General features: G+C 38.7%; 1 protein-coding gene and 1 long non-coding RNA gene across 3 annotated transcripts in view; one reads left to right on the forward strand and one right to left on the reverse strand.

Moving 5' to 3' along the window:
* Positions 1 to 13,840, forward strand: part of LOC126875728 (uncharacterized) — a 303,269-nt gene that overhangs the window by 217,335 nt on the left and 72,094 nt on the right. The window lies entirely within an intron of this gene.
* On the reverse strand, positions 1,363 to 6,196 carry LOC126875758 (uncharacterized). Its single transcript, XR_007693649.1, has 3 exons — positions 5,798 to 6,196; positions 3,217 to 3,287; positions 1,363 to 1,746 (listed from the first exon to the last, which is right to left on the reverse strand). It is a non-coding gene; the product is annotated as an uncharacterized LOC126875758 (long non-coding RNA).

Here is a 13,840-nt window from a genome sequence, read left to right on the forward strand (position 1 = left end):
CGGCGGCCCGGCGAATCAGTTCGGCTCCTATGTCCGCCGTTGTGGCTGTTCTCATTTCTTCAGCCGGGTCCGCGGGGAGTTCGGGGGATTCGTTGACCTTCTTTCTCTTCGCTCGGGGTGCTTCTCTGGCGGGGATTTCCTCCTCCTCTGTTGTTTCCTCAGTCCATATTCCCTCCTTGTCCAGCCTGAAGCGGGAGGGTCCCTCCTTTGGCGGCATCGCCTTCGTCATGCTCCTGGTGCTGACGTGTGGCAGCTCCGGAGCCAGTTCCGTTTCCCTCCGTCCCCTAGCGTTTTCCTCTACCTCCTTCCCTTTCGCCATGGTTGCGCCTGTTTCCCCGTTGGGCGGGAAATGTCGCTCGGTCAGCACTTGCCACTCTGCCAGTCGCTGTCACTTTCAAGTGGCCCGCGCAACGCGCTTCGGCGCACGCGCCAATATGGCTGCGTCTGGGTAGTTTCTCGGGTAGCCCGTGTAGCGGCGCTGTTGTCACGCGTCCTAATATGGCTACTCCACCGTCCTAACCTCACACTTGGTTGGTTTTGCTTTAACTCCTTGTCCAAGCCACACTTCCCGTATCCACACCCGCTTTGCGTTCACAGGCACTAGTCCTCCACTCTGGTTACCTCCCTTGCCCAAGCTCTCCAGTTTTCCGGAGATTTCGATTACGCTCGCAGCTCCGTCCTCTCTACGTCTGCCTCCCATATATCCCCCCACTACTTTCCCCGAACGTTCGTAACCTAATGCGTTAACCACTGCGCTACCGTCGTCCGTTAGTTGTTTATGTCAATTAGCGGTATTTGTGCTGTGTCGAGTGCCGCTACAAATGTATCAATATTTTCGTTAATGAGTTCTAGATCTTTTTCGAGGAGAGTTCCGAATAGAGTTTTAGATTCTGAGCCTATGACGTTGAGCAGTCCGCGTTTGCTTCTATAATGTAATGCGTATAATATGAAAAAATATATGAAATATCCAAGGTATAGTTTTATTAAACTTACTTTTTATAATGCTTCGTAGATAAAACAATTTTCTATCCAGATTCCACTTTCTGAATTATATTTTCGAAAATGCTCGATAAGGAGTACAATTTTCTACCCAGGTTGTACCTTTCTAATTATATCTTCCAAAATTCTTGATAGGTCGCTCATTTTCCTTACTCTGTCAACTTATCGAGAAAAATGTTACAATTAACTCGTATAATTAACAGACTGTGTGCGTGTTTGTGTGTATAGAGAACAATTTATTTATAGATGGAATAATTCGTATAATACGCAAAATAAATCATTTAGAAGGCTGGAATATGTGTTTTTGAAACAATTAATTAAGTCGAAAAATATTTCAAACGAGATATAATTATGAAAAAAATAATAATTAAATGTATGTAAATGTATGTAATAATAGTTAAATGTATGTAAATGTAATAATTAAATGTAATTAGTTGTGAAAAAAATAATAATAAAAAATAAATGTAAAAAAAGAATTAAATGTAATTAGTTTCTTTTTACGCACGCGATATTATTGGCGATATATGAAGGTCAACTTTATTTTTTTAAATAGACATATTTATACGTATATTTATAGATATAAATACATATATTATATAGATATAATAGTATATATAATATATATAATAATATATATGTCGAGTCTGAATCTCCGAGTCCGAGCTCGAGGCGCCCTCCCGGGGAGGGCTCGCGGGAGGTAGCGGTTCTGCGTTGAAGTTCTCCATCGTCCGGTCGCGCGTGGGGTACCTTTATTGTCGATAGTTACACTAGTGACGAGGGCCTCAGGCTTGATAACGAATCCGTGACCAACGGGAGGACAGGTTCCCTTGCTCTAACTCACACGTGCACCACCCCCTGCTCGTAAGGCACTCGACTTCCTTCACCGATCAGCTCTCTAGCAAGACTGCTCGTCATCCCAACGACGCCACCGAAACAAGACTCCGGTCGAGTGTCTCAGTACACACGATCCTCCGATCGACGTACGATTGCTATCGGTTTGGATACTTGCGATTGTTTCGTTATGGCTATATTAGGCTCTAGGTTGCAAGGTTAGGGTGTTGTCCTGAAGTTCCAGAGGGGCCCCGGCGTCCTTTCGTCTCCGACTCGGCCATCCTGACACTTACACGTCCTCGTGTGTGGCCTGCTGGCTTAGTCTACCCGTCGGGGCTTCCACCACGTAGGCATCGACCCGGCGCTCGTCCTCGGGGCAATGTTTTTCTTCTCGCCGCGATGGACAGCGAGACGCGATGTGTCCCGGCATGTGGCAGTGAAAGCACAACGCTTTTGGTGGTGCAGCCGGTCGGCTTTCCTCCGGGCGTCGGGGGTCCTTCTTCGGTTCCCACTTCGCCCTCTTGCGGCATTCGAATGTCGGATGTCCGTAAATACCGCAGTGGCCACACCTGGTCCAGGGGGCGGGTGACCTGCCTCGTTTGTTTCCGAAGCTCGCTAATGACCTACACGACGGGGGCGTTGGCCACTTCGTGTATAGGAAGGGCTTCATTTCTCTTTGGAATTGTTTCACCGACGTGATGTCACTCGTGAGCGCTAGTCGCTTAAAACGTTCATCGCGCGAGCCCAGCAGATGGAGGGCGGTGGCGGCGAGTACCTCTTCCCTGGTTGAATTTCGCCACTTCGACCCCAGGAGGGTGATGATACGATTTCCGTACGCTCCTGGTGTTTCGCCGTCCTGCGGTAGTTCCTCGGCTACCTTGATTAGCGACGCGACCGAAGTGCGCGGCGAATTGTTCCTTAAAATCTGGCCAGGTGAGCTCGTCGCCGTTCATTATCTGCGTAAGCCAATACGCTGCCGGACCCTCTAGGGCACGGTTTAGGGCAGAATACAGTGCGCTGTTTTTCAGGGGGTGGTCCCTCATGAGCAGGCCAACGGCTGTGCACCAGGCGGCTGGATCTGCGTCCGCGGCTTCGGGGTTGAAGCGCGGTAGCGATACCCAGGTTGCCCGGTGTCCTTTCTTCTTCTTCTTCTTCTTCTTCTTCCTCTTCTTCTTCCCTAGCGACCGCTTTAGTGCGCGCACGATATTCTTACGATCCCGTGCCGACAATGTGTGTTCGGATGCCACTTCTGATGTCGAGTCTGAATCCGAATCCGAGCTCGAGTCACATTCCGAGTCCGAGCTCGAGGCGCCCTCCCGGGCAGGGCTCGCGGGAGATTGCGATTCCGTGTTGGAGTTCTCCATCGTCCGGTCGCGGGTGGGGTACCTTTATTGTCGATAGTGACACTAGTGACGAGGGCCTCAGGCTTGATAACGAATCCGCGGCCAACGGGAGGACTATCATATAAAAAGCAACAGGATACACGAAATAATATAATTCTGACTAGGACAACATAAACGCAAGAAGTGTTGATATTGAAAAAAATATTTAATTTTGTATATAAATATTTTCATATTTAAAAAAGTTTCCGGAAGCAGGAAGATTTACAAACAAATAATATCATAAACCGAATGTTTCATGATCCTTTTCTAATTAGAGTGTGTGACAGCATGTAAGAACGTTTCTTAAAAATATGACTTATTGCAATTACTTAATCGCAATTATAAACGATTAAGACCTTCTCACAACGAGGCAATCTATCCAAAGTATAAAACTCGTTACACTTGATGAGAAAACAAATCTCTACTTAGGTTTCATTTCGTTTCATCGCGTTCATAAAAAGTGAATTTGTATGAACCCATCGTGCAATTTACTAATTAGGACCGTTGATCTCGCTGCAACATAGATGGATAGAAAAAAGCCATTTAAAATGATACAACGTCGGGAAGACAATTATGAAAATTATAAATGGAACACAAGATAAAATTGTTTAAGATTAATTCTTCTTTTTTTTTTTTTTTAATCACGAGTGTTTGCAAACGAAGTTTCAATCTGTTTACAATGATAGCAATGAGAGGAGGATGTCTATGAAAGTTATAAATGCGATATTGAATAACATTTCTGCGAGTGGGTTTGTTTTTCGCTACAAATGTTTTTTAAACGAATCTGCAATCTGTTGGAAACAACGGAACAGTAACGGGACGACTGATAGGGAAATAAAAAAGATCGCGTTTTATTTGAACAGACAAATCTTTGAAATCTATTCGAAAGTCTATTTGAAATGGTACGAGCTCGAAAAGAACGGTGAATACTATAGAAGAAGGATTAATTAAAATTCTTATTAATCTGTACGCTTTGTATATTAGATACCTTGATCGATGCCAAGATAACAAATTATTATACAAAACAGTGAAGTATCCACGTCTGACATTAATATTGAGTATTACCATTACTGTAATTTAATTTTTAACCGATCCTGAAAATTTCTTAGAACGTAAAAAGTACAAAATGTTACTGTGCATTTCAAGATTAAATGCACTGTAATTTAGAAACAGTTATGAAGCGGAAACAAATAATTTATTCAGAATAAGAATTCTACGTAATCATGTTAAAAAAAAACGTACTTATAACGCGTTTAAACTCCAAATATGTAAAGACAATAAGGGAAAAAAATTAAACGAAGAATCGTATTTTTTGTAAATTCACACAAGATTTTATCAAAAAAAAAATTGGCCTGTACCAATATTTTTATTTGTCGTTACAAGTTACGAGGGTATTAAAAAATTGGCCACGAATGGACCAGAGATAAGAATTTATCAGACTTGCTCTCGTAAGTTTCAAGACGTTGCATCGGATATTCTTGAAAATCTTTGGACAATGGCCTCGATATTTCGCAGCTTCTATCCTCGAAGCGGAAGAACTCGGCGTTAAAAGCGACAGTACTGGAGAAACTCGGTGACCGCGAGCCTTTCACGCTCTCGACAGATTTCTCATCCCTCGTAATCCTTCCACCCTCGTATTGCGATTTGTTGCTTCCAACGAGGCGACACCTTGTCTTGTGATTTCCTTTTTCGTCGCGTGAAACACGACCGAACACTTGTTCAAACACACAATTCATATTTATCTAACTCGACAAAACGCCGTGTCATTGAAACAATAGCATTCTTTGGCTTTTATGTAAATTCCAATAAATTATGATAATGTTCGTGGAGACATTATTGCTACCTATTTTATCTGTCGTGATCCAAATTGATTTGTGGTTACGTATGTATATATATATATTTGTATTTTCTTTTGTTCTTTCTTTTTAATTTATGTGATCTGAGAATTACATTTCTGAGAGTTCGGTGAAATTCGATGCTTTATTTTTATCAGTAGAATCTTCCTTGTCATTGTCAGAGCGCAGACGTTTACGCGTTTACGGAAAGTTTAAGGATACAAAAATACAGAAAAATGTAGAAAGTATGCAAGAATATGTAAAATATCGAAAGTACAGTACTTCTAATAATACTTAGTAGCATGCTTACAAACAAATTTCTTTTGTATTTCTTGAAATTGCGTAAAGATTCGCGTTAATTATCGGATTTTTGTCCTGTTTTATCTGCTTTTTTTATTCGCAACTTATATGAGATATGAATTAATATTCAACGACGTGCGCTCTGTGCCACGAAATGAATTATCTCGCGTTAAGACTGCGGCAATTCTTACGTTTGATATTTCATTTAACGAACAGCCGCGCGTTCCTGAGTTTAAAAACCGCCACTCTGAACTTACGCTGAGAATAATATCAGGAAAAGCGAACGAGAGATGATTAGAAAGAAAATGCGAGGAGCAGTGAGGGGGATATTACTAGACTGCGCTTTTTTGTGCAAGTATAGCAGGATGTTTGGGAGTGTAAAATTTTAACGAATGCGTATAATATGAAAAAATATATGAAATATCCAAGGTATAGTTTTATTAAACTTACTTTTTATAATGCTTCGTAGGTAAAACAATTTTCTATCCAGATTCCACTTTCTCAATTATATTTTCAAAAATGCTCGATAAGGAGTACAATTTTCTACCCAGGTTGTACCTTTCTAATTATATCTTCCAAAATTCTTGATAGGTGAAACAATATTCCACCGACGATTTACTTTTTTAATTGTATCCCCAAAAATATGGACCTGCTTAACGTTTAGATATTATTATTTTTTTCGTTGTTACTTGATACGGCTAGCAATTAAATAGTGAGAATAAGAAGAATTGGAAGTGCCATTTTCGAAAAAGAATTTTGTTTTTCCTTGAAGAGGTTGTTTGTATGAAGGTTAATATCACTAAATATGAAGGGAAGTGTAATCATAATAATTCGTACAGTTTTTAACGTTTCAGTTTACACGTTTTTACGTGATATAGGTTGTGTATGATGTATGTTATACGATTAGTTCCCTAAATTAGACTGTGTGCACCATGTGCCAGCAAACTCCCTCGATCGTGCTTGAACATGTGCGTAGATAAATCTGCCTCAATTATCCCATCAGATAAGAAAATCTCTACTGACCTTCTTAAGCAAACTACATAATGGACTTACATATCTTCTCTTAAGATATAAAGAAGATATTTTTTTATCGTTAATTAACAGATCTTTGAAACGATAGAATAGAGATATCGTAAAATTATATAAAGTATTATAATATGCGTAATAAATAAGTATCGTTATATTTTTCTAATAAATAACATTCCCATAAACAAACAATTTCTCATAAACAGTCGTTTCCCAGAAAACTTTAGTTTCGATACTGGCAACTTTATCTACTTCCGCTCTTCAATTATGAAGGATTAATCTTTACGAAACTTTTGGAACGGCTGAAGATTTCTCACGATGAAACGCGACGAATTCGATACAAACTACGCCAAATAAAGACAGCTGCGATGGAGGATCGCGGGATTGATATTAATTAATTAATCTGTGGCAACCATTATATCGATTCGTTACGTTATTGCGACAGGCCACGCAACATTTTATTGCTTCTGTTTCTACAATTTAATTACAAAGTATTCAATTTCCCGTTATAAACAAGGAAAGGACTGCAAGTTTGTACAGCTTTTATCAAGATTACGTGCCATTGAACATATCGATTGATTGACTTCTCATGTTTCGTATTAATCGACATCCGATATAGCTATGGGACCAGGAATATTGAAATATTGGGAAGTCAGTTATATTCAGGTGTTCTATAGATTTGACGTATAAGCCTTGTAACATGTACTTCTTCATCAGACGTTTACGAGATACTGAACGATGGCTACACTTGTAGTATCCAAAAATTTTACGTCGATTTATAATCGAAGATTCGATCAAACTATAGATAGATTTGAATATTCTACGAATTGAATTTAATATTAAGAATTTTAGTTGTATAGATCATCGACGAAAGTCTGTTACACGGACCCTTTCAACAGTTCTATACACACTTCTATTATATATTTTATTTTTTAAAAATAACGCTTTGGCATGATCAAGGATCGGAAGTATAAAAAATAATTGTGACAATTCGAGCAGTGAAAGCCTCTAGAGTAACATTATATTGGTCTCTATAGCGACATTGTGGTACCGTGTCATTTTCAAAGTTCTCAGAATTGGTACTGTATCCGATTTCAATGTTTAATATTCTTCCCGGTTCCTGGAAGAATTTCTTCAAAACTACGTTAACCCATGAAGAATCAACCAACAGTTTCTCATAATGCCGTTTTATCCACATCCTTTGAAACTCATGAAATTGTAGAATCCAGATAGAAAAAGTAGAGACGAGGTAAACGCGAAGCTCATCCTTGGAATTGCTTGTCGTGGTGATAATGTTAACAAATAGAATTCGATAACGCAAATTCATTGGGGAAAAGGTGACAGATGAAATTCGCTAACGCAACGTTGCCCGTTAATGGGCTAAGAATTACGCTCCATGGGATCGCTCACTGCATTCTTCGAAACGACCCTCGTAATCCATAGGCTCGTAAACGGCTTCCGTAACCGTAACGAATTTCAATCTTGTTCACGGATCTCTGACCGCTCGTTTCGAGGGTAACGAGGGGGTTGCGTGTTCACGTGCGTGCAACAGAAGGTGTTATCGTGATTGTAAGGCGTGCTGGAGCAGATAAGTCCAATATGCTCGCGGAAATCGTCGAGATTCATTGCCCAAAGCTGGCTGATAGTCGAAATTAACTTCGCCTCGTCCGATTTCCGCGTTCACATCGCTTTCACGATGGTTAGGCGTTTCTTCGTTCGTTTCTAACGCTGAGTTTTCCCGTGTCGCAGTCAACCCATATTTGGATGTGTGTTCACGTTGCACAGAAAATGTGGTCGGGGGTTGAAACGCGGACAGAATGGAAAACGGACTATGGGAAACGCCGAGAAAGAGGCGTCGATGAGTTGAAGACACGCCGATGCCGAAGTACACGTGTATCTCGCGTCTTATAGCGAAGGAAGGATACGTGTGAAATTTTAGAAAATATTGGCTGGAAAATGTTCTAACGGACATTGAAGAAACGAATTTAAATTGTAAAAAGAAAAAGATGGTAGCCTAAAGACGTTCCGCTTTCTGTCCCATTACGGAAAACTGCAAAATCTATGTATTTTGAGAACAGATAAAGTTAAGAAATGAAAAGGAAAAATTCGATTTATTTTCGTTATATTTTATATTTACTGTATATTATCGGAATAGCCATCCCTGATTCAGAAAATCAATTACATATATCCTTTGGCGAGAGGGAGTGAGAATTAATCCGATTAATTGTAATGGTGGATCAGCTGGATCCTCATATTCTGAACGTCCAGAGACTCGCTAACTACGAAGCAACTGGTCTGTTTGTGACGTCTATCAATTGTTTGCTAGAGATTAATCTGCTGGTAAGCAGCGTCAAAATGCGACGATAACTAAACCGTCCGAAGATCGAATTATAGCAAATGAAACGCGTCTCTGCGCTAGTCTGACCGATTAACAGGGCCTATGGGGGTGGCTTTCAAATTTGCAAGCAAGGAATTACCGTGTAACGAGCAACTCGTATCGATTTGAGGTAGGTATGGTGATAGGTGCGTAAGGAACTACTCTTGGTGTTTTTAACGAACAATAGTTTTATTAGAACTAATCAACAATCAGAGTTAACAATTAACAACTAACAATTACACTTAACAGACAACAGGTAACAACTAACAAATAACGATAGACACCGCGAGATCATTCGACGCGTTGCTATGCAAATAGTACCGAGAAGTTACACATTTAATGGCGCAAGACAGACTGACTCTGCTTTTGTTTCGGATCGCGCAGATTCTTCCCTTCGTAGCCCATCGATATCCCCCACTAGCGTGCATTCATTAGATGTGCCGCCAGTGCTGGCACGTGTATGCTCTTCCGAGAATTCGGCGGAAAGAGTGTGCAGATATCGATGGTACATTGGGCACGTCGGTGTTGCGCTTTGGCGGCGTCGCGCTTTGCATCCGGAGCCGTTGAAAAGTTCCGTGGCCCGTGCCGCCACAGATTATTCAATGGGTTCATGTGGAGGCGAATAGAAACACGAACTCGATACGTTTTCGACTCGACGCTGAGTATCGCGTTCATCCTTTAAATGCTACTTCAACATGGGCAAACGTTCATTTTGGTAATGTCGAGTTTTCTCATTGAATAATCTTCCGTTCGTCGATTTTACACGCTTAACCGACTAGATAAATTCGATGATTTAAGCAACGTAATTAATGTAATTGATTAATTTTTCTTAAAGTGTGAACTATGGATGAAAGATTAGAAACCGTAACATTACAGAGTACAAAGTTAGAAATACAGGGGAACTTTATATTTTCCTTCACTGCTGATTAATTTCTTGCTGAACGTGCAACGACTCGGGAAAACTGCCGTTGCCTGTTGCAAACTGATCGTAACGTACATAGATCAAGGGACATCACAAATTTCACTTGACTACTTACGTTCGTACAACGAAGAATCCACATAATACAGTACGGCTAATATATCACTATAGAAATCGGATGGTTATACATACGCAACAATTTGGAAGAGGATATTTGCTTTCGGGTTGGGAATATCAGGGAATAGAATTGTTATTATGCGAATGACTGACGTTGATTCAATGTAATTAGTTAGGAGTAGAATTACAGTAGAAAAGGCATCAATACGATGGAATTGCACAGTTATTGTAAAAAACAAACGATACTACATAATATATTTAGGTATACAGAAACAGTGACACTTCTGTATTGTCAATTATGATATAATTAAATGAGATAATACGAATAATTGTAAATGCTATTAAATTGTTAAATTTTAATAATTTCCAATTCATCTTCGTATCAAAGCAAATACGAACAATTTACAACGTTGCTAGTTATGACAATAAATTTCTATTTCTCGTGTCAGTAATTTCAAATGTCGTTGGTTGCAATCAAAAATCTGTCGGCGGAAAATTTTCACCCAAGCTTCGACAAATAAATGAAACATCGTATTATTCTCGGTCAATATCGAGTCACTTTCGAGATTACACGAATAAAATTTAAAAAACTTTTTTGATGAATTGCTCGTCGAGGCATCGTTCTGATGTCGATATCGTATTAAGCAACTCGAAGATCGAAGTCTTGGTAACGAGATTGTCGCGTCAAAGACGAAGCGAGGCCTATTACCCAGGCGATGATGGAAGCTATGCAACTATAAAGAATACTAGCGCCTTTTTCTACGATTTTATACGACTCGATGCCAGTCGAAGCTCTTGGAAAATATTGCAACAAAAAGTCAATATATAAAACAAAAAATAGGAGGTTTTTCCTTAAAGCAATTTAATCACTGTCCACGCAACTTTTATTGTTCTCATCTAGAACCGAGCAAGAAAAATAACTATTTTATTTTTATACCTTCTCTATATTGGGATTGTAAAAATTTGTCTGTTTGAAATGCATTGGAAAATTTCGTCGAATTATAAAGTTACACCGTTGGTTTTCACCATAGAATCGATTTTAGAATGGATTTTAAAATAACGTAAGAACGATTTTAATGAAATTTTGAGAGTACATATGTACGTACATAGAGAAGCGAATGTAGTTCACACGCATTGCTACTAGGAATATTTGTGACCTACATAGGTTTCAGGGAAAATAAATGTCTGTTGCAAATAACACTAATTACAAATTATATTTTTTCAAGCTTCGTGAAAACTCACATGAGAAATTAACCTGTCGAGATTCAGCATTTTTATATAATACTATCTTGACAAGTACATTTTACAAACAAACGAATATTACTAATTCGATACGAATAATTAATTAGTTTTTCAAGTTTTCTAAGATAAATAATAGAATCAGACATTATTCCAATTTCCACGAAGATCCATTGAAATATAATATCAGAAAATGATCTATTAACAATTTCAATTTTATTCGACGCTACTATAACCCTTCGCAATCGAGGGCTCCGCTAATAATATCAAATAAATTAAATAATTAATAAATTAAAAATTTAATAAATCAATAAATTAAAAATTTGTCCTTAACCTGTCAAATCATAATTATCTCACGTATTCTTGCAACGAACAGGTAAGATACAATCAGAAAAATAAACCGACGTATTGGCCGAAGATATATTACACTACCAAGCAAAATCGTATCGCACTGCGCGATGATAGTGAGTGAGTGAGTAGGTGATGAGTGGTGCGGCTATGACTGTTCATTCTACGCATATATTTAACCAATTATACGAAAACACGTTCTTTCTACTGAAATTACTTGGAGTATCTGGTAATATGAATAAATGAAACTTTCGAATGCAAAGTATTAATATTATTAACGAAAATTAGAAATATAATTTATCAAACGGGATACGTGTATATAGTAAACCAAAGAATACAATGAATTATGCAATAACGACAGAAAAATTAGCAGATATGACCAGATCTAATTATTCAACCACTATACCCCTGCATGTTCGAATCCTTGGGCGAACACCAGCAAACAGTTCGATCGATATTTTTCAACCTTCGAATTAGCTGTTATAACTAAAATATTTTCCATCGTTACAATGCATCCTGTCCCCAATTACATCGTTAATTTCGTTTCCGAGATTCCGCTACAATACTTCGCAACGAGCAATTCAATAATTGAGACAACGACTCGCCTGATGCGCAGCAGTACGCTGGCCGTGAATCAATTGCATCGGATTACCTCGATTAATACGATTTTCTAGGACTACGCTGTAATGTCGAGTTAATTAATACGATAAAGTGCAATCGCGATCCAATGGAAACGCCTTTATTCTTACTTTTTCGCGCGATTTCACATCGGAGTCTAAGGAAAACGAGCTGCATCTTGCGGCATCTTGCTGAAAAACTGAAATTCATAGGACACAGGAAATCTGATAAACAATAAATACGGCATGGTTCCACGATATGGACGCAAAATCAATGCTGGATGGCACGCTAATTCGATTGGCGGCTGGACAGGTCGAAGCATAGAGCTCAAAGTGTTTCCTCAAAGTGTTTCCTTTCCCTCATCCTCCCTTCAATAAATATTGTTTCTCCCTCTCTCTCTCTCTCTCCCCCTCTCTGTCTCTTTCTCTTTCTCCTCCGAAAACTTGATCATCCGATTTGTGTAACGGAGTTTATTTTGTCTTTCTGTTAATAATCTGTTAATACCAATAAGTTGCCTAATCGCGACACTTCTCGAGAAAATTTCTTTTAATCGCAAGGCCGCATAATTTTGACGAAATCCATGTGAAAAGAGTGTCCGGAATTAGGATGAAAAATATGTTTATATTTCATACGTGTATATGTTTCAAAATAGTTGCAATATAGAAATACCTTGTTTGTCAAAGAAGGTTGACTCTATTGAGATTAATCGTTTGGTTTCTGAAGAGTTCAATGTGAATAAGGTTTTACGGTAAATTGAAAGATGTAAAAATACGCGCGAAAGTGTACAAATATGCAAAGTCTAGCAGCTATTAATAGTTCAGTAAGTAAAATAAATTTCTGTCTAGGTTCTTCTCCTTCGTCGCGCTCTATAAAAACATAAATTTAAATAAATATCAGCAGTGAGTGTAGCGATTTAGTCGATCGGATCTTAGAACGAAAAAACTTGTTTAAAAATGGAATCGATCAATTTAACTTCTCACTGGCTCACTTATCAGTGTTTATGTAACTCTTTCTCCCATTTCCTCTGCGTGAAACATGCAGCTTGGGAGTTTCGATTCGATTAAAAGTTGCGACTCTGAATATCCTTTGATCGTAAATTGAAGCATGAAAATATCATATATGTCGTATTTCGCTCTGAAACTGGATGAAAGAGGGAAATTGACTTGGTTCTTTCGCTGTTCCATTGTTTTCTTTTTTTCTATCTTTCGGCTATAGAATTACTCTGCCTATGGTGAAATTTGTAAAATTTAGTTGAATGTTACTAAGAGATACGCGATTTATCGATGGAAAGAAAGAAGAGAAATATTCACTCGACGAAAGCTTAGTAGAACAACGTTTACTTCGCAGATGTAGAACATTTATTTCGGTTACCTATCGGTTGTATCGTTATCGACTTGCCAATCATGAAACGCAGACGCCACCGGCCAGTTTATTCAATAATAAATTATCTGACGCGTCGATTGATCACGAACACATGCTGTCCACGAAATTGAATTGTGTTCCAATCTCTGCATTATAATGTTTATATATATGTTTATGTTTATATATATGTTTTGTAAGGATTCGTTTAGTCGTAAATATGGTTTAGTCGTAAAACAGAATTTTTACACTCAATTCGATTCGCGTAATGGAAATCATAAAATTAACAAAGGACAATTGCAGTTAGATTTAAGATTAGGTAAGTGGGGAATAATGGCTCGTATAATTGATTCTTCTCTCCTTCTTTGAGGATATCTTCGCCGCTCTATAGCTTCTTTATTGTTGCAAGTGTGTAACCTTATTTTGTATAAATTAGATCAGTAACGAGGATTTAAGACGAGGATTAATTTAACAATAGCATATGAATTCT

This window comes from Bombus huntii, unplaced genomic scaffold, assembly GCF_024542735.1.
Source record: "Bombus huntii isolate Logan2020A unplaced genomic scaffold, iyBomHunt1.1 ctg00000057.1, whole genome shotgun sequence".
NCBI classification, from domain to species: Eukaryota; Metazoa; Arthropoda; class Insecta; order Hymenoptera; family Apidae; genus Bombus; species Bombus huntii.